Source organism: Mustela putorius, unplaced genomic scaffold (genome assembly GCF_011764305.1).
Source record: "Mustela putorius furo isolate JIRA1106 unplaced genomic scaffold, ASM1176430v1.1 tig00003858_pilon_pilon_pilon, whole genome shotgun sequence".
Lineage (NCBI taxonomy): Eukaryota > Metazoa > Chordata > Mammalia > Carnivora > Mustelidae > Mustela > Mustela putorius.
This window is the reverse complement of record NW_025422010.1, coordinates 36,919,321-36,945,710: the sequence shown is the minus strand read 5'-3', so window position 1 is coordinate 36,945,710 and position 26,390 is coordinate 36,919,321. Positions and strand designations below refer to the sequence as shown.

At 36.9% G+C, this 26,390-nt stretch overlaps 1 protein-coding gene across 2 annotated transcripts in view; it reads left to right on the top strand.

The window, feature by feature from the left end:
• Positions 1-26,390, top strand: part of RIT2 (Ras like without CAAX 2) — a 379,620-nt gene that overhangs the window by 154,634 nt on the left and 198,596 nt on the right. The gene's annotated exons all lie outside the window — the stretch shown is intronic.

The following is a 26,390-nucleotide window of genomic DNA, read 5'->3' as shown; positions in this document are numbered from 1 at the left end:
TGGAGGGGAGTCTACATTTTGAATAAGAAAGAACACGCTTCATAAAAAAAAAAAAGTTTTATACAAGACCAGATTTTTATCCTTTATCTACCTGGTTTGTTTTTGAAGTTGATATCCCCTAGAAATTTTATTTAAAGTATGTAATGCCACTTTTTTCCCTTCACTCTTAGACGTTTTTTCCTATGACTTGCCTGGAACATTGTAGCTGGCAGGATTCCAGATATTATCTGGTTTCCAGTGTTAACTTTAGTACTTTATTTTTAAAATCCCACTCTTCTGATACTTCTTTTAAACCTTTATTTATAAAGATAATAATTTTCAAAAGGGTGACCTTGGGAATCACAACAAAATTGGGAACAATTTGGTACACTATGGGAAAAGAAACTCTGTGGAACACTCCAAGCCTTTAAAGTTGTCATTTACAAGGATAGGAAGACCCTTACCTGGCACTTGATGTGATGACTCTGTAAGAAACAAATAGTCTTAACCAAGTGTTGAGCTCTGGAGACCTTTTGAGAATTCCTGCCCCTTCATAAGCCAGAATCAGAGGGCCATGGCAGTCTAAGCAACACTGGCTCCTCTCCAAATTCCTCCCACACTCTGATGACGTCCTCTTTGTCCTGCTCCCATACTTCCAAAGCAACTGTTCTGTCTGGCCTTTGTGTGCAGTAGGCAGTTTTAGGAAATGCTGAGATGTCTCGCTCTTTTCCATAAAACATCTTGGCCTTCTAAAAGTTGATTGTTGGAATCCCTTTGTCATGAGTCAATACCATAAAAAAAGATAAGGCTTTGGGATAGATGTAAGTTTATATTTAAATGATGGATCATGACATACAGATAAACATGACAGATTGTTAACATGTCTATTTTCGCTCTTTCAAAACATTAAAATTGAAAGACTGAAACTTGATTAAAAGAATAATATTTTAAAAAAAGAATAAAATTATACTCACCTGAGAAGATAATGGATGAGCAAAGACAATAGATGAGAGATTGCAGCACATTTTTTGGAAGAAACAAAGCAGATGAATGGGGCTGATTTTGTAGATTATTGGAAACTACAACCTAGGTGTCTGTGGACAAAGATAACAATGAAAAATAACGTGATTTATTCTGTAGAGTCCTGGAAAAGCTAAGAAGTGGAGGTAAAATGTACTGCAAAAACAGAAACTTAAAACTATAAAGAAAGGGGGATAAAAGTGCAGGATAATGTTTACTTCAGGAAGAAGAGCCTTGTTCTCAAAGAGATATATAGGAAATTTCAATAGTAAGAATATTTCTTAAACTGGGTGGTGCTTATATGAGTCCTTACCCATTATAGATACTATATATATAATAACTGTATACCTGTTTCTCTCTCTCTCTGTGTATATCAAATTTTCTATTTAATAAAATTGTAAGAATATCTTTTATTAGCAAAAAAAAAGGATAAGGATTGAGGTTAAGTATAAAGGAAGTGGAATAAAATTTATGCAGAAGGATAAAGTATTGGGAAGAGTAGAATGGTTAACTTCTGTATTTTGGTGTATGTCTTTAATACCCAATATTTTTCCATTTTGCACTTAAATTGTTTTAATTTAAAAAAACTTAGAACTGCTAAGAAATTCTTCTCTATGACATGGATATAACTGAGAAACAGATATTGATTCTTCTTGTGTATCTAGAGTCCATATCCTAAGAGAGCCCCTTTTGGGGCACAGATTGGAACACAGATCAATTAAGATGGAGATTCAGTGTGATTTTTTTCTCTTATATTCAAACAAATTGATTCTTCAAATGTTCTCCCCACTGGTGGGACAGCTCTCAGGCTGTTAAAAATCTAAGGCTCCAGGTTGTCCTGTCCTTCTGCAGGTCCTTCATTCCTAGTTTTCTATCACCCTCAAATCAAAGGGGATGGATTGCCACTTTATAGAGTCCCACCTCTCAACCCCTGCACACATTTTCTGGAGCAGGAAGATGAGTGGTGTAGTTCTTTTTGACTTAGAAACTCTGGTCTATGTCACAGGGCATCTAATTAGAGCTCCTAGTTGTGAGTATTGCTTCTGCAATCTCTATTTTAATTTCTCCCCAGCTGTGCAACTGGCTGAAACACAGATGGGAAGTAGAGCTGTGGGAAATCAGAAGAATTGAAAAGTGAGTTGAAAAACCAATGAAGCTTTAACAAGAGCAGAGTTGGTCTGAGAGTTCCAAGCTCTCAGGGTGGGCAGGATTCTCTGACTTTCTCATTTCTCTTTCTGTGCTTTAAGTTGCAGCTGTATCTTGAGGTAAAATAGAAAAGAAAGTGGGTGACCAGAGGGAGTCTTGGGAGAAGGGTCCTGGTAGTAGAATGTTGATAGACCAATCCCCTTTTAAATGAAGTGATTTCTCTTGATGTTTCCCTGATTAAGATGACCATGTAATTTATCATCCAAAGCAGATACTTTTCACCATATAAGGGATATATTAGTAAAGAAGCAAGGCAAGTCAAGCATAATTCAGGACTCCTTGGGCAAACAGGAATATTCCCTAGTTTGCATTCTGTCCAGGGCCATTAACTAGAATGCATGTGTACTTCCTGAACTTAATTTTATGTTCTGATTGTCATGTTTATCCTCTCCTTTGATGTGGCTCATTCTTAGACTCATAATTCAGTAATAAGATGCCTGTTGTTCATGGCCCTGGAACTTGCCACACTGGTACTTCAGTCTAAATAACAAACCCTCCCGTGGTTCTATAGATCTCAGACTGTTGCCAAGGAAGATCAAATATCAAAGATCTGGCACTGGGTGTAAACCTGGAACCGCCAAAACACCCCCTTTCCTCTGAGCTTGCTAATGCCTTTAAACATTTGAACAAAATTTGAGACTGTTGTATTTATAAGAAAATTATTCCCAAACCTTTCTCATCTTTCTTTATGCTTAAAGATATCACAAATGCTTCAATATTCTCTGCATAAAATTAAATTTAATTCATTCCAATTAAAAACATATTATATGTGCCACATTTAGAACGGTAGGAGGTATGATGTATCACACAGAGACAGAAATAAGTCTGTTGAAAATTGCATTCTGTAAGTAGTTCTGCTAACTTTTTTTAATTAGGTACAATCCATCTAATTTGTATAGGTACAGACACGGATATAAATATACACAAATTATACCTAGAGGTATTTTTAGTTCAGATATTTAGGCATAAGACAGAAAATATGGAAGAATATCACCTACCTTCTAGGGTAAGAACTACATACATTTTATTTGGTTTACTTATATTTTCTGTACAGTTACATGAACATTAAACAGTGGTATTGTATATCAGTTCCAATTCATTGCTCTGCTCTGACGGAGTTTGAGCTGTACTTCATTCAGGTGCTACTGACCTTTTCTTCTATGTGTTCACTCCTTTGACAGCCTCATGCTTAGTCTGCTTTGCTGGATTAATAGCAGTGTTGCTGATTCATTCTCTGTATAGAAAATCCTTCATTTTGGGGTCTGTACCTTTTAAAGTTTATATTAAGTGCAGTGATTCTTAATCAAGTAATTTTTAGGGAGCTCTTCTGTGTAATATGCTATGCAAAACCAGTATGAAATGGCACCGGAAATAAAATGTCAATACAGGAAATGGAAAACAAACCACTGGAGAAACTTACTTCCATTTCCTTACTATGCTCAGCCATGGGCAATGAAATGCTTGCTCCCACTGAACTGTAAAGACTCAGCTGATCACAATGTTCATGAACAATTTGACCTGAACTCCACAAATGAATTAATCAATCTGTCAACCTTGTTTTCAAGACAAAGGAATCCAGTTTGCTCTCATTTAAGCTTCTTCTCCAAATAGAACCACTAGTCATTCATCATTTATGCACTTCAATTTTCAACCTCCTTGGCTTTGTGAATACCCTTATGTTCCTTTAGGGTGAGTTTGTCCTTTATTTTAATTGTCTAAATTCTGTCCCTGGGTCAAGAACTAACACAAACTAGCGCTTCAATGAATCACTCCCTGATCTGCTTAGCTGGAAACTCCGAAATGCCTCTTCATATTCTTAGTCACACTTTTTATATGAGAGAGACAAAGAGAGGGAGGGGGAGGGGAGATAGTGAGACACATTCCCTTATTTGACCCATATCCCTTCCATCCAACATAACTCTTGCCAAGCAAAGAAAGTCTAGAACCAACCAAAATGGGCTTTTAAAAGAGGAAAAAGAACCAACTTTTGAGCTTCTAAGGACTTTATCTTAAACCTTCTGTAACAGGAATGCTATTTTTGAGATTTTTAGGTCAATACACTATCCTTAGTCATTCCTAGTTCTTGGGTTTTTTTTTTTTTTGTTTGTTTGTTTGTTTGTTTTGTTTTGTTTTACAACTTCCTTAGTAAGAATGAGGAAGTTGGAGAGATTTAGATTATAAAGCTGCTTAAACAGTTTAGCAAGGATACTCTGTTCTGTCCCTAAAATAATATCCCCTTTAGCACATTAAAAATATATATATATGAATAGGGCATCCAGGTGGCTCAAACATCTGTCATTAGCTCAGGTCATATTCTTAGGGATTGAGCCATGCTTCAGGTTTCATGTTAAGCAGGAAGCCTGCTCTCCCTCTCTCCCTACCCCTGCTTGTGCTTTCTCTCTCTTGTTCTCTCTCTCTCTTTCTCTGATAAGTAAAACTCTTTTAAAAAATATGAATAGGGGCACCTGGGTTGCTCAGAGTGTTAAGCCTCAGCTTTTGGCTCCGGTCATGATCTCAGGGTCCTGGGATCGAGCCCCACATTGGGCTCTCTGCTCAGCAGGGAGCCTGCTTCCCCCCCACCCCCGCCTGCCTCTCTGCCTACTTGTGACCTCTCTCTCTCTGTCAAATAAATTAATAAAATATTTTAAAAATATGAATAGCCTTTAACTAATTCCTCTGAATTATAGGTATAGTATACATGAGTAAATAGAATGTTTAAAAATTATACCCTCTAAATTTCAAAACTGATAGGATAGGAAACATTAGATTCATTTGGGTTTAAAAGAGCATAGACTACCTCCTCAACACAAGAACTTTGTGCTGTGTTTAATGGAGTTGTAACAGACTATAGAGAGCAAAATGGAGTTTCTCATATCAAGCAGGAGCCCGTGTCAAGTAATGACAGAAACGGTTAAGATACTACAGCTAGGAAATCTTGTTGGGACCCATGTCAACTGACAACCCAGATCTGGTGATGAACAGAACTAGGGGAGATCTGCAGAGACTCAAAACTGATTACATCCATTTAAGAAGGGGATGGTTTTGGCAGCAAACTGTCAGATGCTTCAGACCTGACCCCTCTATGTCTGACCATTTAAAAAAGGCAACCTCTCCTGAAGGCTTCCCAGTCTATCTCCAAACAGAACCAAGAGCCTTCCCTGCCTCGATATCAGAAGCAGTCAGTGTCCAGAGCTGACCCAGAGCAGATCGAGGCCCTATCTCAGTTGTGTGCCCACAGACTGACTTCACATTTGGTTCATTACCTTCCTGTACACCACTTTACCTTGTTTGTTGTGTGGCTTGTCTTCTGCCCTGCTCCATGTGCTGTGTAAGAAGCCAAGTTTAATCCCATGAATTGCTGCATTTGGAATCCTGAACCTGCTTTGTAATTGTGATTAACCTTGCTTTGATTGAATAAAGCTGACATTGTGGAAAGACACAACTCTTGTGTGCCTTGATAGTGTGCTCATGATACAGACTTCCTGAAAAGGAGGGGATTTAGCTACATCAGTGATTTTCAAAGTGTTGGTGCTAGATCAGCAGTATCGGTATCTCTGGGGAACTTACTAGAAATGCAAATTCTGGGGCCCAGCCATCTGTATGAAGAAGCCCTTGGGGTGGTGTTGATGCCTGCTAGTTTCCAAACCAGTGGTCTGCATTAGAAGTTGACTAAGGCTTGACTTCTTGATAACAGTGCCATATCAGCTTCCAACTTATATACTGCTTTAGACTAAATTACTATATTCTTTAATAATGTTCATGTATCATGGCCAGAATATTTAATTTTATAGTTGAAGAACTTTTGTTTTAAGGATGATGTATAGTTACATAAGATACGCATCCAAGGTATTCATAACTTTTAAAATTTGATTCTGTATGAATCAAAACACTAAAAACACTACCCAATCAAGGCTTTTCCTTGGTCTACAACAACCCCATTTGTCTGATATTCCTCTTTTCTGTGTTTTCTGAAGCAAATACATCAAATGCAATAACTAACTTAAAATCCACTAGAAGTTTTGACCAGTTTTGCCTCTTGGTTTTTGATAAACTGATTTGATCTTACTGTCAGATTTGCTCTGGGTAGCTTGCTCAACTTGTAATCTTATCTTTAACAGATAAGATACAATGAGTCATTGCACAAGCTGAGAAGTAAATTAAAAAAAAAAAAAAAGACCAGAAATTAAAAATCACACTAAGACAAAATAATTAATAACCAGATTAAATGTAAGCTTATCACTGCCTGATTGAAATAAGCTTATATTTATTCTGTCATAGGGAAATGCTCAACAACAAACTCATGTTTGCTCATGTAGGTTTCGAGTGTCAAAAACTATACCCAGTTCACGCAGTGATGGCACCCAAATTCTCGGAGGCAAGTTCAGCCTGCCATGTTCTAACAGAGGAACCTTTGTCAATCTGCTTTGACTCTTCAAAGAAAGAGTCCTATGCTTAAATGTGAATTAAACTGGTATCGCAACTTTTTATCTTCTTTGAGACAAGGGGTCTTAAAATAGTTGGATTCACTCATCAGCTCTTCATGTTGGTAGAATGTGATTAGCCTTTGCAGGAAATTCTTTTTATTTTTTTTTTAAAGAGAAAGAGAGTGCTTGAGTAGGCAGAGTGGCAGACAGAGGGCAGGCAGAGGGAAAGTAGAAGCTGAATCTCTGCTGCAGGACCCTGGAATCATGACCTGAGACTAAGGCAAGACACTTAACCAACTGAGCCACCCTGGCACCTTGAGGAAATTTCTTATGAAATAGATATCAATGAAAAGTTTAAGTTAAGTGGTCAGTGACATAAATGTACTTATATCTAATAAGCATAAGTGCTAAAATTATCAGATAGAAAAAAATTACATTTCACTAAAAAAGATAGAAATATGCCACTTTCAATAATGTAGTCATTGAATAAAAGGCTGTGAAATGTGTTTGTAAACAAAACCCCAAAAGTAATGCTTGAGTTTTGCTAGTTTGCAATAATTAAAACGATCCCTCTCAAATCTCCTTTAGTGACGTGGCTGCCTTCTTGCCTCTCCTAGAAAGCTAAATGGATTAAGACTTTGCAGAAGTGATATAATCTCTCTCCTGGTATGATTGAAAATATTGGCTCTAATAAATTACACATTTTCATGGAAATGTGTGATCCAGTGAACAGTACCTAGTGAAATCTTTTGAGTATTTGATCTAAAAGGATTCTTAGCACCTCAGATGCTTAGAGTAGAAGTCTCAAAGTGGTGATTTGTAGGCCTAACTGTATTTGTTTATACAGGATTTGTTTGGTGTGAAGAGCTAAATCAAAATTTTAAAAAATCATTTCTCTTTAAATCAGTAGATACATCACAAAAATCCAGATTTGGGCATTTACTACCATGTGAAAATAGTATTCTAGAGCTAAGTAGAAGCTGTTTCAGTAAGATATACACCTGCTTTCCCAATCACAAATGCCTACCTGGCTGATCCCCCATCCTCAGGCTCTGTGATCACCTTACCTGTGCCAGGTATAGCCTAGGGAAATAAAAGGGACACAAATATTTGAACTCCATAAGTTTATATTGTAGTTGGGAAGACCAATAAACAGGCTCAGTGGCCTGTAAAATGGACTGTGAATTGTGGAGAAAAAATGAGCAGGGTGTATAGAAGGGGCGAGATGGGCTCTCTTTGGAAGGTAACATTCAAGAAAAGTCCTGAAAGAGATTAGGGAGTATGACATGTGGACATCTGAGGGCCAGTTAATGTTACAGTTTTGAGACAGGAGTGTATAATTAGCATGTTTGAAGAGCAGGGAAGAGGCCAGCATGGCTGTATGTGAAGAGCAAAGGGAATGTACCAAAAGATTAGAGAGGTAAGGGATAAGGGGCAGTCTGCATAAGGGCTTGTGAACCATTGTCATGACTTTGTTTTTTCCCCTGAATGATATGTGGAGACATTAGCTTGTTCTGAACTGAACTGGAAAAGGACCTGATCTGACATATTTAAGAGGCCCATTGTGAATGTTGTGTTGGTACAGACCTGGGAGGAGAAAGTGAAGGAGCAGGAAGAGCAGCTGAGAGACTATTATAATGAAGTGAATGAGAGGTGATGGTGACCTGCACCAAGGGCACGTCGGTGGGGAAACAAAAGTAGGCAGAGTCTGGAGGTATCTTGACAGTGAACTGACAAAATTTGCTGATTTAATCTAAGGCACAGAAAACTAGAGAAAAGTCAAGGATTATTCCATAATTTAGGACCTTAGCAATGGAAAGCTAGAGTGACCATTAACGAAGAAGGAAGGACTACATGTAGCAGTGAAATTTGTTGCATATTATGTATATGAGGAAGCAAATTATGGGACCCTTGAGCAGAGAGAGGGTTCAGATGTGGAGAATTTACTCCCCTTCTACTGTCTCAGTGGTGGAGGGACATGCAATTTGCTTAATTATGGAGGTTGAGACCTCATGACAGTATCCTCCAGTCTCTGCATGAGATGAAAACAGTCCATATACCAATCCAGATTGAAAAGTTTTTGTGTGTTCAATTGTTATTTCTAGGTTCCAAAGGAGTATTTCTACCTTGAAAGGAAATGGTATATCAGTGTATTTAACATACTATTTTGTTAACTTGAACAATTCAGATGACAGTTCTAAATGGCATATTTAGGGATTTAAACATAAATGATACCTTGAGGATGTGTACCAGTAAGAAAACAACTTATTCTTCTATAAACATGTACAGTAGAAATGAGAAAAATAAAAATACCTATCATAATAATCCTAGTTCTACTACCTAACTAGCTGTGGAACCGTGAACAAATTACTTAACCTCTCAGTTCCTTAGTTTCTGTTCTTTCTAGTTCCTTTGCTCCATCATTGGATTATTAGTAAAATTTGATGTTTGGGGGCATCTGGGTGGCACACTTGGTTAAGTGTCTGACTCTTGGTTTTGGCCCAGGTTGTGATTGATCTCAGGGTTGTGAGATCAAGCCCCACATGAGGACCCCCTCAATGCAGAGTCTGCTTGAGATTCTCTTATCCTCTCCCTCTGCCCCTCCCACTCATGCATGTATACTCACTCTCTCTAAAAATATATACTTCTTTTTTTAAAAAAGTGAAATTTTACATATAATATGTCCCAGAATAACACCTGACTGATAACTATAATATGAATGTTAGTTTTAAATCCTATTCAAATGCATCAGATATTATTATTTTAAAGTAAATATATTATATTTGTGTAGCACTTTTTTTCCAGAAGGAAATTGATGTGACTCATTGACAAAAGTCCTGTTGGTTAAGAAGGATAGGGATTATCATTACCTTCTCTGAAAATGTTAAAACTGGGCCGCTGAGGACATATGACTGACTTATCAAAGATCACAGAATGAGTTGGTGGCAGTGCTTCTCTTTCAAGGACATCATATTTCCTACAGAATGTTATGCATGTAGTATCCTGAGACTATTCAAGTTCTGATTATTTATCCCTGATTGCTCTGGTCCATATGGTAAATGGGTAGGTGACTACCAAGTACAATGAATTCAAGGAAGATGTTTTTAGAAACATTTGTCTATGTGGTTATCTTGATTTATTTGTACTGTTCTAATAAATTAATTACCCTTGCATTACTATTTGTTAATCAACTACTTTACATTATACCTATCAGCAGCAAGCAATGGAAGTTTCATCTCTCCCAGAAAATGAGTATGTCTGTAAACAGAAACTTTTGATGCTTTAACTCAGGGAAAATAAGTACTACTGGGCAGGAGAGAGGTCAGTAGGGAGAGTATTTTTAGGCAAGGGAATGGCTTTTAGTATCCCTCAAATCAAACCATCTTGACAGTTTCCTATCCCAATTCTGTGTACCACCAGTCTATTTTCCTCCCTGACAGAAGCTTTTGGCTCCAGTCATGCAAATCTGCTTAAAATGATATACACCACTTGCTCATTTCTCTTTTGCTTCTATAAAATCTCAGTCTGGATATCGCTTCCCCATATTCATGATTAAACTATTCCTTCTCTCCCTTAGATGTGGCTTAAAACTCCCCTTCTGCTGAATGTCAGTAAGCCAAATATATGTATTAGAAGAAACCTGAGTGTCAAGCCTGAATGAATGAATGCAATTTTCCAAGATAAACTAGAAATAAATGGGGCCCTGGTTTATACTATCAGCAGTTGCATTTAAAGTCCTAGGCTACTGGGATTTTGTACAAGGAAACAAATGGCATCGTTGCTGTAAGAGTTTGCGAATTTACCAGCATGGAATTGTGGGAAGAGCCCCAGAATTAGCATCAGGTGGAGTTCAGTTCAAATCCTCCTCCTTCTCATTAACGCTGTGACTTTGGTCCAAGTACTGAATATTTCTGAGCTTCATTTTCCTAATCTGTTAAGTAAAACTCTTAATACTTTTCAATACCATTGTATCAAAGAAACCAAGCTGATGAATAAGTCCTCTAAACTGCATAAAGTGTGATTCTTGATTCCCTTAACAAATATCCGTGGAGGGCTTACTAAGTGCCGTGTGCGGGCACCATATCAGGTATGTGGTACCTCTACCACCATGCAGTAGAGCATGTACAACAGAGCGCTATATAGAACACTTAGTGAGGGGTGCCTGGGTGGCTCAGTCATTAGGCATCTGCCTTTAGCTCAGGTCATGATCCTAAGGTCCTGGGACCGAGCCCCTCATGGGGCTCCCTGCTGGGTGGAGAGCCTGGTTCTCCCTCTCTCACTCGCTCTGCTTGTGTTCCCTCTCTTGCTGTGTCTCTCTCTGTCAAAGAAACAAAATCTTAAAAAAAAGAAAAAACTTAGTGAGACATTGAAAACCTAAGAGAGCATTTCTACTTTGAATAGAAACAAGAAAATTTGACCTGCTACGTTTAAACTGAACTTTGAGGAATGAAAAGGGAATTTAAGGCACGGGAACAGCACGAGCAAATGAATAGGGACATTAAAATATATCTTTCCTGAGGCATTGTTATTCAGCTTCAGTTACATTAACTTGCACAAATGCGTTAAAACACCAGTGTTGGCGGCTTCTCAGAGTGTTAATCTGTATGATTTATACCTACAAGACCTTGATTCAGGTAGACAAATAATAAGGAAATGACCAGATTAATGCAAATTGCCATGAATTTGTATTTAATCATCTCAAGCAAATCCTTCTGGCTTGCGTCCTATATTCAAACTCTGGTACTTATGGAAATTAGAAAAACTGAAGTATTTTTGTTTTCTATATTATATGATGTGCCAAGAGTTATCAAAAGTCACGTTGTTTTCTAGCACAGTGCTGAAGGGAGAATGAGGTCTGTAACCAGAATTGCAATTCAGTTTTTGGAAATAAAAACTAATGCTAGAGAACTAAAACTAACGAACACACCTTTGGAGTCAATGTGAAATAAAACAATTTTTAAATTTTAAACTAGTAGCTAGACCGTGTTAAGCATCAGTAAATCATTTTAGGGGTAATTAAAATTTCCTTCTGTAGGAAGTTATCTGTGGCCTGAGACTCATTTGTAACCCTGAGTATAAAAGAAGTGATTAAAAGGATAAGTCCAAATTGTAACTTCTACAGTCTTTTTTTTTTTTTTTTTTTGGATAAGTAGAGCTATTGGGTCTATCTTGGGTTAAGTGGGTTAAGTAGAGGAAACCAACCTATCAGGACAGGGATAGGCAATATTGGGTCTTACCATGTCACAGAAACTCTTAGAAGTGCTTTACAAAGAGAAATCTTCACAAAGCCATGGTTATATTTAATTCACTTGATCATCATAAAAACCTTGTGAGGTAAATACTTTTATTAACTTCATTGCACAGATGAAAAAGCGGAGTCCCTGAAAGTCCCAGAATTCAAATCCAGATGGGATGGCTTTGGAGCACTGTTCTATGTAGTCTATTGGGTATGTGAATAATCTTTTGTTAGAGTAGGTTAATGTTTCTGTTTACTTTTTTTTTCTTAATATAGAAAGAACAGTTTCCATATTGGGATCATTTTTCAGTTAATGCTACATTCTAACACCAGAGTAGACAATTTACTACCTGTGGAGGCATCATCATCTTTAGAGTTAGTTTTAAAGCTAAAACTGGTCACCTGGTCAAGTTTTCCTTCAGCATTTTTGAAGGATGGTATTTTTAAGGCAGAGGAGGAAAAGACTTGGAAACTTCAGAAGTGACTCCCATGTGTGATCGCCTCTCCTCAATCCTAAAGACAAGGTGCCATCTTGTTCTTCTCCATGTGGAACAGAAATCTCATGAAGTATGTGGGTTCAAGCTTGCACAGTCTCACAGCAAGTATCCCCTGGATGGGCCTTTTTACAATAAGGTTTTCTGCATGTTTTGATTAGAAGTATATTGTTTTCATTTTCTTCCGTTCTATTATTTTATCCCCTCAAACAAACTCACACACTATTTCTTGTGTCGTTTATAAACCTCACATACCATATTTTAAACATTTACTGTATGAAGAGCACAGTGGCAGTTTATCTTCCTTTGCCTTTCTCTCTCACATCAATCCTATTACCTCTGTGTTAAACACTGAACTCTTGGACTGTCTTGGAGACCCATATTTGACCAACCTTCCATTTGTACTTTCTGCCTGATTCTGAGGTTTTGTTAACATGAGGCAACCTTGTATAGCCACTGGAGTCCTCTATCAGAGCTGGAGAACTCTTGAGGCCTTGGCCCCCATCCTACATTTGCCTCTCAAATAATCACGGACCAATTGCTTGCCTCTTGAAGGGTTTTATTTATCCCATTACCTCCCTAAATAGTCACAATTACCATTTCCTGGGTTCTTTGATCTGATAAGATTGGGAAGGTTTTTATTTTTTTCCCAATGCATTTTTATCTCTACTTGTGAATTTATGTAACTCCCAGAAATATTCCATCCATGTCTTATTGACTCTTTTTTATTCAATCTAGATTGGAGCAAATTGGATTTAACTCTGAAATATGTAGAGCAGGAAGCTTTGTGGTTAGTTGATAACTAAATCAGTTTTGCAGATGGATTTGATATTCTCCAGAGCACATTTCCTGCTTATGGTTTCTTCCCCCCTTTTCTGCTTGCCTCTGAAACATGCAAGACAGGCTACTTGCCAGCATATTTCTGGGATGTCAAACTCTTACTCTTCCCCTTTTCAGCTTCTCTAATTACCTCGGAAGTCCAAGGAGCATGAAACGTAACTTTAGACTCACTCTGGTAACAGTCCTCTCCACATAGGTACTACACAGAAAAGCAGATGTGTTTTCAAAGTCTTTGCAAACTAAATTGGTGACTAAATTATTCAGTAATAAAACGTTGAAGTTAGGGTTTGTTACTTTGGTTTCCAAGAAGATGGATGAAAAGGATAGGAATATAACTAGTATTTTTCAGTGGCAAACCATTTTAGAACCAAACATAGTGCAAGTCGCTTTTATATATATAAAGACACATTATATCACTTAATCTCCATATTGGTGGTATTAGAGAAGCATTTATTTTCTGTATTCCAGATGAGGAAATAAATAGTCAACCAAGTGAAGAAACTTGCCTAGCAAATTCATGCTTATGGGACCCTTAAGTCATATTCTCTTCATTATATAATCTTAATAATCTATAATATGACCTTGATATAGAATAAGACCATCACATGTAATAGAAGAATATCTATTTCAGGATTATATTGATGTTCTAAGTATGATCGTTCCTAAAAGATGGGTATCACAGAGTGACCAGGACTGAGAAAAAGTGTTGAGAAGGTTAGAAAAAAGTTTAGTGTCTGATTTTTCACCTCAGTCATCTAAAATTTCTGGGAATGGTTCTTATTTATGAGTTTCTTGAGGGGGTGGCATCTTGTACTTTTCGTGGCTGTTTCAAATACTTCAGTGGAGGTTTCCTCATATTACCCAGCACGACTGGAAATTTGGGTTCTACTTTTCTAATGACAAAAGCTGGTTAGGAAATGGAAGTTTAAGTGCATCTTGAAAATTCCACCCGTTAAATGATAATACTCCTGGTATTGTGATTTTTAAAGTTCATCTATTAGTTGTTCAACATATGATATGTCTACTATATCAGATGCTATTGTGTGAAGGCTATAAAATGGTGAAGACAGTAGAGAGGTTGCCTCCCTCATGGATATTATAATCCCACCAGAGTACCACAGATAATTGCAGTAACACAGTCTATCATGCACTATGATAGGTTAGCATAGGGCATCATGCCACTTAACCAGTCTGGAGGCATTCATATCTGCTGAAGTCTGAAAGTCTTTACAAAAAGGTGAAGGGAGAGGAGATGTTTGCTCTGGGGATGATGTAGGGGATTCTGTTAGTTCATTTTCTAACTAAGGAATACCTCTTTCATTCACACTGCCCCACTGTATTATCCTGTGAAGCAGTTCAGTATCTCCTCGTATCTGCTTTCACTCCCTCCACCCTCCTCAAATCCACACCAAGATAGTCCCCAGCTAGATAGTCCACTCTCCTTAATAACATCAACAGGGCTTTTTACAGGGGCAAAACCAATAGCTGCTGCAGTGGGGCAAAGAGGTGTCATTTGTCCCAGCGATTCCTTTAGTGACCATCATAACTGCCCCTTGACCCACTCTATTTTTCTGTATGTTCGTGACTCAGTGACAGTGCCCAAGATTTCATTAGGAAGCCTTCTGAGACTCTTGTTTCTGCTTTCACCTTTAATATTCTAGAAAGTTTGCCATTATTTCATTTCCAGTGATACTATTGACATTTTAAAAATCGGGCATAATGGCATTTTTGAGCGGCAAAAGACAGAGAAATTGTCAACTCTTTTGAATAGCAAATTTCCAAAGTTTAAATATAACTGCAAAAACATGGTTTCTGAGAATGCCTCAAATTTTTATATGGGCTAGACACCAAAGTGCATTTTTTAAATAATATAGCCTATATGTTTACAAGCATATATTAATATCTATTTTTTTATTCAACTTAATTTCACAAGACCTGTCATCTTCCCCACTAAATCCATTTGAGACCCCCAAAACAACACAATGAAAATAACCCATGTTAATAGTTTCAAAACTCAGTTCTCATTATCTTATCTTTTTTCATTATATCATTTTCCTTGGCTTATAGTTAAATGTGTAATTTTGAAATTATTGCATTTTAAATAGCCCAGTGAAATTGATTTTGAAATTATCAAACTAGAATTACAGTTACTTTGTTTTTAGGAACACATTGAGGAGCTCACTGAATATAAAAATGGAATGAAGCACAATTCTGTTCATGTAGCCAAATTATTTGGAAAGCACAGTTACTGTAGGAAGTTGAAATAATTTGGGGCAAATAATGATTGTTTTTATGTATTCAAACTTGTTTCTATATATTGGTATACAAGGGTTCAAACTTGTTTTTGAAAGATGGATATTGACTGACATGAACAAAAATTCTACTGATTTTGCTTATGCAAACATGTCCCTTAGGAGTGTAAGTTTTTAAAACTTCTTCCTCCAGGGTGCCTGGGTGGCTCAGTGGGTTAAGCCGCTGCCTTCGGCTCAGGTCATGATCTCAGAGTCCTGGGATCGAGTCCCGCATCGGGCTCTCTGCTCAGCAGGGAGCCTGCTTCCTCCTCTCTGTCTCTGCCTGCCTCTCTGCCTACTTGTGATCTCTCTCTGTCAAATAAATAAATAAAATCTTTAAAAAAAAAAAAAAAAACTTCTTCCTCCAGATGATAAGATTGATCAAGGAAAATGTATCCTTTAAGTCTTACACATACTCCTGTAGTTCTAAAGCTTGATTATCTCCTTTCTAGAACATATGCATTCTGTATAGAACAAGCATAATTTATCTGAAATGGCATTTAGCCATTCAAATAGGAGAAATTTAATCGAAGTTTCATATATCCAAAGTCTGGTCAATATAAACATTAAAAATAGTTTAAGCCTTGATGTTGACATCCAAAATCTACTTGATGACACAAATTGAACTCCATTAGGGGTGCCTGGGTGGCTCAGTCAGGTAAGAAGCTGCCTTCAGCTCAGGTAATGATCCCAAGGTCCTGGGATCAAGCCCTGAATCCAGCTCATCAGGGAGTCTGCTTATCCCTTTCATTCTTCCTCTGTGCACATTCTCTCTCTCTCAAATAAATAAATAAAATCTTTTAAAAAAACAAATCTAACTCAATAATATGAGAATTAATTAATTGCTAATTTTTGATGCTCATGGGTGAGGAAAATGTACAAAACAGAATAATTCTCACTAAGGGCTAGGTTTGTTAACATAGGTGCATAAAAGAAGAAAAAATAATTGACTCTGAAGAGTATGCACACAGGTTACTGAAGATGAAAATTGGCTTTCCAACAATATAAAAGAGATTAGAACACTAGTTTTTCTGACCCGGCATGAGAAAATGATGATATCATTACTTTTCTGGGCCTAGATTTTCTCATCTGCAGAGTAAGAGTTGTATTCAATCATCACTAAAATCTCTATTAGCTAGAAAAAGTTCAAGTGTGGGGAATAGTGTTCATGAAGGCACCTTTGGGAGACAAGACAGCTACTATGATCAAGCCATTGAAGGAAGTGACCCCATTCCAGCAGAGAGTGCATATTCAGGATTAATTGGAGATAAAGGTGGATATGCAGCATGATATCAGATTATATAAAGCCTTAAAACTGGGCAGACGAGTATAGATTTGATGTGAAAGCAAATGGGTAACCATTGGACCTCTGGAGGCAGATGAGCTACATAATGAATCTGTAGTGCTTAAAGAAGATTAGTTGGACAGAGAAATAAATGAATGATGGATTGATTGGAAAAAAGGGTCTGGGGTTAGAGCAGCAACACAGGAGGCTATTGCTAAACTGGAGGGTGAGGGATAGCTAGCACTTGACAAGGGTCAGGGACCCTGCAATTTCTGCCTGGTTGTTGAAGGAAAACCAGAGCTGGACAGTTAAAGTAGTACAAAGTAGGTTGTAGTCAGGAATATTGCAAAAGGGGAACAGAAGCAGCCCTAATTCTGAATACAGCACAAACAAGCTAGAATTTATAGTTAAGAAGCAGAATGGGCAATTGATGGATGGGAAATTGCTGAGAAGAAACCTACGGGATGGAGGGAATTGTGGCTAAACTGACAAAGCAGGATTCTTACTGAAGGCAGGCCAGGGTGATCAGACATCACCTGGAGGTTGGTAGAGTTGGGGACCATAATTAGATATTGAGGATGATGAGATAGCATGATGGGAAATTCTGACTAAATCAACTTAGGAGTTTTGCTGGAACTTGACAAAGTAGAGCTACAGAAGCCTAAAAGTGATTCCTAGTTGATAGGTTCAGAAGAGCTTAAGAAGAATTTGACCAAAGAAATTTTTGTCACTGTAATTCTAATATTAAGGAGGACAAGCACATATTCTCTGGGCATCTTTTCGTCATTCATATGTGCCACTTCCTCAATACAACTTTAAAATTTTCAGGTTATCTCGAGACAAATTACTGTATTAAAAAACAAGATGATTTACTTTTTACCTTGGGAGGAACCAAAAAGTAATTTATTTTTGCCATTCAGCTATAGAAATAAAAATTACTTTGTGTGATAAGCTTTTTAGAGCATGTGACATATATATGACCTATTTTTCTTAGATACTATATATTTCACATATATATAACATAACATTTTTTCTTTAGAGTAGACCCTATCATATGCTCTAAGTCGATTAGCAAATGCAGTTTTGGCATATGGGTTTTCTTATTCACTGAATTTTTGTTGGGATCATCCTTTTAGTATCACACTGAGAATGACTAAAATGCAGTGGACAAAATCCTTTCATGACACAGTTATGCTACCTTCTTCCAAGATGCTCTCCTATAGGTTTTTTCAGCAGGAAAGCAGCTCACAGTGTGAGTGACCTCAAACATAAACAGGAAACCAGCTGTGATGAGAAATATCTTTTGGAGGATTTGTACCACCAGAGGCAGTCATGAAACTCTGTTGTTGAGGAAATACAAATCAGATGGGGAAAGACCCACTTCTGATACATCCAAAGACGAGAAGATTCATCCTCTCTTAGAATAAGACGAATGATTGAAAGTAGAGAATGAAATAAGGAGCATTCAGTTACTTTATAATTCACAGAATTCAGTGGATTATTCATTTACATAAAAATTAAACTAGATCTGCCCCTATCTGTATAAGGTTCAGTAACTAAACATCTTATCCATTTAGTTTATAAATTTGATTCACTTTTCTTTTGTCTTCATCTTCTAGCCTTTCCTTAAAGGTACATCATCCAGGGAATAGTAACATCTCTCAAAAACATTTAGCTTAAAGTAAGTAATTAACCAAATGATAATATAATTATTTATTGGGCTCTGATCCAGGCATGGTCCCTTATTGCTTTGGAAAATACAATGCTGAGTAGTCCTCAGGTAGCTGAGTCTGGTGTTGGGAACGAAAGCGAAGCACATAAATTACAATACATAGAGTTACAAACACAAAAACCTGGAAACTAAAGTACTGAGCATATTTGGCAAGAGGGAACAAAATGAGAAAATAGCTGTCAAAAACTGTTTTTATAAAATTTCCTTTACAATCGAAAAAAACACTCTCAATGGAACGAAGCTCCAGATTTTTTTTTTTTTTTTTTTTTTTTTTTTTTGCCTTCATGAACCTGTCATGGAGGAGTAGAGCTAAACTCCTTTTCTTTTTTTTTTTTTTTTTTTTTTAATTTTTTTTTTTTTAATTTTTTATTTTTTATAAACATATATTTTTATCCCCAGGGGTACAGGTCTGTGAATCACCAGGTTTACACACTTCACAGCACTCACCAGATCACATACCCTCCCCAATGTCCATAATCCCACCCCCTTCTCCCAAACCCCCTCCCCCCGGCAACCCTCAGTTTGAGGCTTAAGTGGGTAGAAGAAGAATAAATGAAACAAGATGGGATTGGGAGGGAGACAAACCATAAGTGACTCTTAATCTCACGAAGCTCCAGATTTTTTAAAGAAGTGAAAACAATCTCTGCCCCCGCCCCAACTGATTCAGATGAATCTGCTTTACGTACTGATCCCTGTCTCTCTGATCAGTCCAAAAGATGTGTCTCCTGAGTGTGGCTTTTTCACTCTCCTTACCTTTAGTTATTATTTCCCATAAACCTGATTTCCAGTTTCTTATGGACTGTTCCTTTCAGTTGTCCAGTGTCAACTCCAATCAAACAAGGGCAAATCTGTGTGAGACAAAAAGGGCCTTAAATTACTAACTTTCTCAATCCACTTCTTTCTGATCCTACTTCCGTAGTTACTCAGGCTCCAGAGCTACAAAAACAGGTGCTATGTTTAATTTAATGTGTCTTTGGAGAAGAAGTGTGACAATGATATGTCTCTGATTTCCTAATTGGCAGCTCTAGGACTTTGGTCATATCATTTAATATCTCTGCTTTCCTCTTTTTCCCCCCACTATCTAATGTGGGAGTTAATAATGAGTCAGGGCATGTGCAAAAACCCAACCTATTGTCTGGTGTTATTGATAGAACCATCAATAGTATGTTTTCATATCTTCTCTCTCATGCCCAAACTGGTAGACATCAAGCCTTTCATTTTTATCCCTTGAAATGACAGAAATATTTCTCTTTTCTCCATTTCTGTGTTTTGGGACCTCTCATTCAAGTATTTCCCCTTTTATTTCTTTCCCCATGGAAATTCACTTCAGAATTATGTAAAAGCCTTCATGTTTTTTTCTCCTGTCTTTAACTTCTTTTCTTTCCTTTGCTCTTGTTGCCAGATCAGTCCTACTGAAATAGAGCTGCAGTTTACTTTCCTCAAAAAAAAAAAAAAAAAAAAAAAATTGAGTTCTTATTTTCCTATCACATCAAATCTGAAACCTGGTTGTCAGGGCTTTCCAGAATATGACTTTGCTCAACAACAGGAGCATGCCAACCCTTTACATATGCCATGCTCCTGTCTTTTTCAGTAATAACATTTCCCATATGAGGTATATATTTCAGTCCCCTACCACATATCCCTCATTTTCTCCTCAATCCCATGCTTCTTGTCACCATGCATATCTATCATCATCTAGTCTTGTGTCCCTTGCTGGGGTCAGGAAGCTTCAGAAGTGACTGAGTGTCAGAGAACTGCCACTGCCTCTTTTGCTGAGAGACCTGCCCAGAGACCGTCTCTCTGGAATTGTTCTTCCATACAGTCTTGGATGTTCTTTTGTGATTCTGCTACGTCAGTAAGGCTGGCTTCATGAGCCAGGAATTTGTGCAGTCACCCAGGGGTCCATGCTAAGGAGGGTCCTGCACTTGCTCTAATACTCTGCTATTGCTGTCTTGAGATGTTTAATTTTTGAACAAGGGTTCCCATGTTTTCCTTTTGCATCGGGCCCCATGAATTAGATAACCTGCAGGGCCACCTCAGCATTTATTTTGAGTTGCACTGAGGTGAGAGCCTTACATGTAGGAGAAATCTTCATTATAGCCAGATCTTAGGCACTATGGATCGGCCACTCTTCAGTGATGTATCTAGGCACACAATCAAGAACTTCCTACTTTTTCCAGCATTAATACCAAATATTTTAACTGTCACCCACAATCTTAACATATAGTATTTTCTACAAAACAGCTTTTCTGTTACCCTGCTTGAGTGTTGAAGCAGTATCATTGAGTAAATGCACAACATGTTTGGTAAGATTTAAGTTGAAAAACAGAATTTGGTACTTAGCCTTAGAAAACCTGCTAATGCAGATCCTGTTGACATTGAGGGCATTGTCCCCTATTTGAAACCTCATAAGAGAAACTGCATTCAGCTATAAGTGCTCAGGGAGAGACACATGTCACCTGACACATTAGTATGTTTTTGTTATTGACCACAAGAGTGTTGGAATTGATCATGTTCCCAGTGTAGCTTTGATTGTCTACAAGTTGAGTCAAATTTGCAGATCAAACCACTTTATCTTGGTTTCAGTGTTCTAATTTCTAATTGTTCTTTTCCACATTTACTCCTATTTCTGTTTCATTATATGTATTAAGCCATCTGAAATCTGACATGCCTGTCACATAAGTGCTCAATAAATATTTGATGAATGAGTTAGACAGTAGTCCATGACTTAATGCATTCCTGAAAATACAGGCGTGTCAAATATTGAAAGAAAATGATAGACAAATGTATAATGGACATGGTGATGTTCTCTGCAAACTACAAAATAGTATAAATTTGTTAATTACATTTGGTCTTTTAGATACCATCTTTGACCATTTATTACCAACATTTGTAAAAGTTCTTTGTTTCCATTTTATTTGGACATTCTCAACTACTTTAAGGCTTCAGTTTGAGACTCAGAACCACCAATACTTTGCATCAATTACAGCAAAATTATGATACCTACACTTTCATCACTTTAATATTTTCATTTTGTTTAATTCCTTCTTTATACAAACATGCAAACAAAAGCAACGACAATGGTTTAATTCCTCTGACAGCCTCCAAAAACTCAATTATAGATGGGAATTCAGGCCTCTATATTTAAGTGCCATACAAATGCTGACTTTGGATCATGAAAGGTGGTTTAAGGGTAATAGATATCTTTGGAAGAAAGATTGCATGAAAGTTGAGGACCCCTTTACAGGTGAAAAATTTAAGAAAAATAACACATCCCATTTCTTCCACCAAGTCCTCCTTGCCTTCCTCCTGCAAAATGCTCTTGGCATTTTCTAAACCCCCACGGTTCATGTAGTACTCCATTGCTCTTCATTTGTTTCCTCCTGCCCACTTCTGCTTGGTCAACCGGGACAGGGCCAGACTTTTTTGGTAGTTGATGTGTCAGCTGCATGAGTGATTTATTTTTTTATTTACTTTCTGTGTACTAGGAACATAAGTTTGGTATGGAGATACAGCTGTCATGAGTATGGCAACCATAGACAGTGGGATATGTGTGTGTTTGCGCTAGAAAACGTTTGAGGGTTGGCCTGACCATAGCACTAGCGCACTTTGTAAACAATGTGGCACTTATACATACTAGTGGCACTCGTTGAATACAATGGGGACCTGGTCCCGTCCCTATATTTCTGAAAATCTGCTTAAAATACTCTGATAATCAAGAGACTGGGATATGAGATTAATCAGAACACTTTGTGTTCACAATTAAGAGCATTTTCACCCTATTTTAATGCAAGAAAACCTATCAAAGGGAACTGATGAAGCTACAGCATTGTACTCAGAATAGCTTAGAAATTCTTAAAGAAAGGAGCATCTGGGTGGCTTAGTGGGTTCAGCATCCAGCTCTTGATTTCAGCCCAGGTCATGATCTCAGGGTTGTAAGATCGAGGCTCTTTGGGGCATGGTGCTGTCTTGGATCTCTCTCTTTTCCTCTCTCTTGCCGTCTGGCCCCCCACTCCCTCCCTCTCTCTCTCTAAAAATATATGTATTAGAAATGGTTATGTTTGTAGCATTTTACACATAGGTGTCTTTCATAGATACTTTGCTACTTACGGATAGCAAATAAAATCTAGTCATGTTCCTGAATAATTAACCAACAAGTTTCATTTATAGCAAGAAGCAAATGAAGAAGATATTAACATTCAGGATACACGGAACATAAAGCACAGAGATCTTTAATTCATGGGTGAATAAAGACGGAAGCAACATGTTGAACATAGCATTTTTCTTATAAAGTGATTCCAGTGTCATATATTATTAAGTTGATAATAGCTGTAGAGATTCTGCTCAACTTTCTGTGCCACACCAGCTTCCAGTGCATCTTTAAGAGAAAGCTATGACAAGAGTTAGAATGGGTGAGGTGAGCTAAGAGGAAGTATCCTCCCCTTTCACTGGGATAGCTTAATTATGTCTGTTTTATTGGTGGAAACAGTTTTCTATTTGGAGGGGGAAAAATAGCACAACCTAAACCTTAATTTTCTGATTAAGCATATTTGAAAAATACTTCTACATTTATATTTAATGCAGCTCGAAGAGGATTTTATGCTTATACTCCCAGTGAAAGGTTCTATTCTGTAGGATTTGTACCAGAGATGATAATAGGCTTAATTTGTATTGTATTTTAAAAAATGATCAAAGCATTTTTACATCTGTTTTTTCATTTGATCCTTTCTACTTCCCTGTAAGACGGGTTAAGTGTGTGTCCTAATCCCTTTTGGCAAAGAAGGATATTGTGGCACTGAGGAGTTAGGTGATTTGTTAGAGGACATATTCTGAGTAACAGACCTAGAAGTCATGTACTGTGCTTCCCAGTTTCTGTGCTCAGATTGTAAAGACAACTTTTGAACACAAACACAGTTATGTACTCTTGCATCTAGGTGCAAAGCAAAATCAGACAAGTACCTCTTTAAAATATTCACCTAGACCTACACTAGAACCTTGTACCTGGAGAGTTCAGTTCAGAGCAGATGAGAGGACTGGTAGATCTAGTAATACAACTTATAGGTGACTTGGAGTCTAGTTAATCAGAACAATTGCATATTCACTCATTCATTTATCCAATATTGTTCTCCATGAATTTTACTTTCCTGTACTTAGCCTGTCTTCCTAATACATGTTAGACTTCATCAAATTTATTAGTCTTTTCCCTATGATGTAGTTATTTTTAATGTACACAAATGAATTTTTTCTTATGTCTCACATAGAAAGAAATGTCTCCAGTCAGAATTTTTTTAAAGCCCCAAATCAAAGAATAAAAATTGCATTTTTAAAATAAAACCATAACTAGGAGAGAATTTGTAAATGAATAAGAAACATAGGAGATGCTCAATATGAATCTCATATAAATGCAGATGAAACAAGATTCTACTATTTACCCTAAAAATTATAAAAGGTAGAAAAATTTGATAAGTGACATGGGTGAGAATGAGGAGAAATAGGTATTTTTATATAATGCTGGAAAGTATTATTGGTACGGTATCTTTGGTGAGATTGGCACTATTTCTTCAAAGTAAAAATGTGTGTTCTCTCTCATCTAGCAATATTACTTCTCATATATACATCTGTGTAACGTGGATGTTTAGGAATATGTATTGCAACATACTTGATAATAGGAATAAAAGGAAGATTTCTAAATATCTTCATAGGCAACTAGTTACATAAAATATAGTACATGCCTTAAAAATACTTATTTGTGCTTATATAGAATGATCTCCAATATATATTAGGGATATTAAATCTTAATTAAGGTTAAAAGTAAAAATTACGTACATTATGTTCCCATTTGAGTATAAAAAGTATGTAAAGGTGGAATGTAGACGCCTTTGCTTATATGTACATAGATTATTTCTGAATACTGTACATATTTCTATTAACTGTCACGCATTTAGAAAAGAATGCTGGGTCTGGAGATAAAATTAATTTTATATATTTCAGTACCTCTTGCATATTTTGCAATGTTTATATTATTTTTCAATAGACAACTAAAAATAATTTTAATACTTAAGATCATAATTGGCAAATACAGTGAACTATAAATCGTAAGATACATTTTTCCTGTTCAGTTTGTGCTTTTATGGTTTTGATAATATACACTGTTGTAATAAATCCATTCATATTTTTTAAAATATCATATATTTCTACACTGATTCTACCATTTCTATTTGGAAAATGCCATTATAACTCAGGGAAACCACATTTAGCAAATTCGATCCATTCTACTCTAGTCAGTCCACAATCAGCTACGGGATTCTGACTGAGGCTAAGGGTTTTTAGAATTAGAGAATGCCAGAACTGGGAGGGATGTCAGAAATTTTATAAGCCAACTTGGTCTTAGAGATGAAGAAACTGAGACCCAGTAGGATTTATTTCTCCCATGTTAGCACATGGCACTTACATGGTGAAATTTAGGATTGAGGTAAACTTTAGTACTAAGTAAATTGAGACAGTGTGAATCAGAGAAGATAAATTATTCAAACCAATTTGACATTAGCTGCCTGTTCATACTTGGGCAAGTCTCTCTCTCTCTCTCTCTCTCTCTCTCTCACTTTTTTCCTTTCTGGACTCAAGTTTATAAAACTTTAAAATGACTGGTTGAACCCAGTGATATTATTTGTACCCATTCTGTGTTGACTGGAAATGTTTCAAAAGATTGACCCACTAACTCCATACCCTATTAACTTTACTACTCTCTCTACAATTGTAAGCACCCCAGATTTCCACAATTTCTGGATCTGTTTAAATGCTCCTACCCCTCAAAAGTCAAGCCATGTTAAATCAACTTAATATTTGTTTCAACAATACTCTGAAGAAGGCATTGTAGTAATTCTTATAAAGAGCTTGCTGGGAAAAGAATTCGTATCTCGAAATCTTCAAATACAGCTCAAACTCATGTGAATCTTTCTTTGATGACTTTATTTCCAAATCACACTATGTTCTTGTGTTCTTTTATCACTTAGCATGCCTTGTTCCACAGCCAGAGTCTAAGTTTTATATTTCCCTTGCTTGTGTCTAACTAGCCCTTGTGATTTTAACAATGGAATCAGAAGAGTAACAGTGAATGAAGACAGACACTTCTGACTAAGAGGAATGTTTCAGATTGCAACTCAGACCCAATTTCTAATATTGAGTTGCCAAGAAATTGTAGTTCATGTGGACTGCCACATAGCTGATACAGCAGTGCCTCCCAGGTTGGGACATGGGTACCTTCAGAAGGTGATCCTGTCCTTTGCAAAGAGAGAAGAAGATATAAGAGTGAACAGAACATGGAAAATGCCCCATGACTCAGCCATCGAGCTCTCTGTTTATGCCCCTCAGAGAGACAGATCTAAGAAAACCCAAGCACATAACTGGGTCGGGGATTATCTATGCTAATAACTTCATCCGTTCAAAGGGATAATCAAGGTTAAACTCGTGTTTCTTTTCATCTTTTTGAGGAGAAAATTAGTTCCTCTAGGTTTTAAAGTTTAAAGTATACAAATTTAGATTCCCTTTCCTAAAACGAGACCATTAAGTAGAAAGCTATTAAAAGGATGTATATAATCCCTAATAGTTCATTAGTTAACCTGCTGTTTAACATATCTCCCCCAAGATCTTTTGAATCAAATTTTCTGTGATTAAAGATCAACACTCTGAATACTTCAAAGCATTCAGATTTCATAACAGTACAGTTAGACTTCATACTATTTTTCTATATCCAAAGCCCAGAAATAAACTTCTATAAAATTTCTGCCCAAACTACCTCATTTCATAATTTATCTACTTTTGACCCTTCATTTTAATGATGTCTTGGCTTCACTGTTTTAAATTACATAACAATTTTGCTTTTT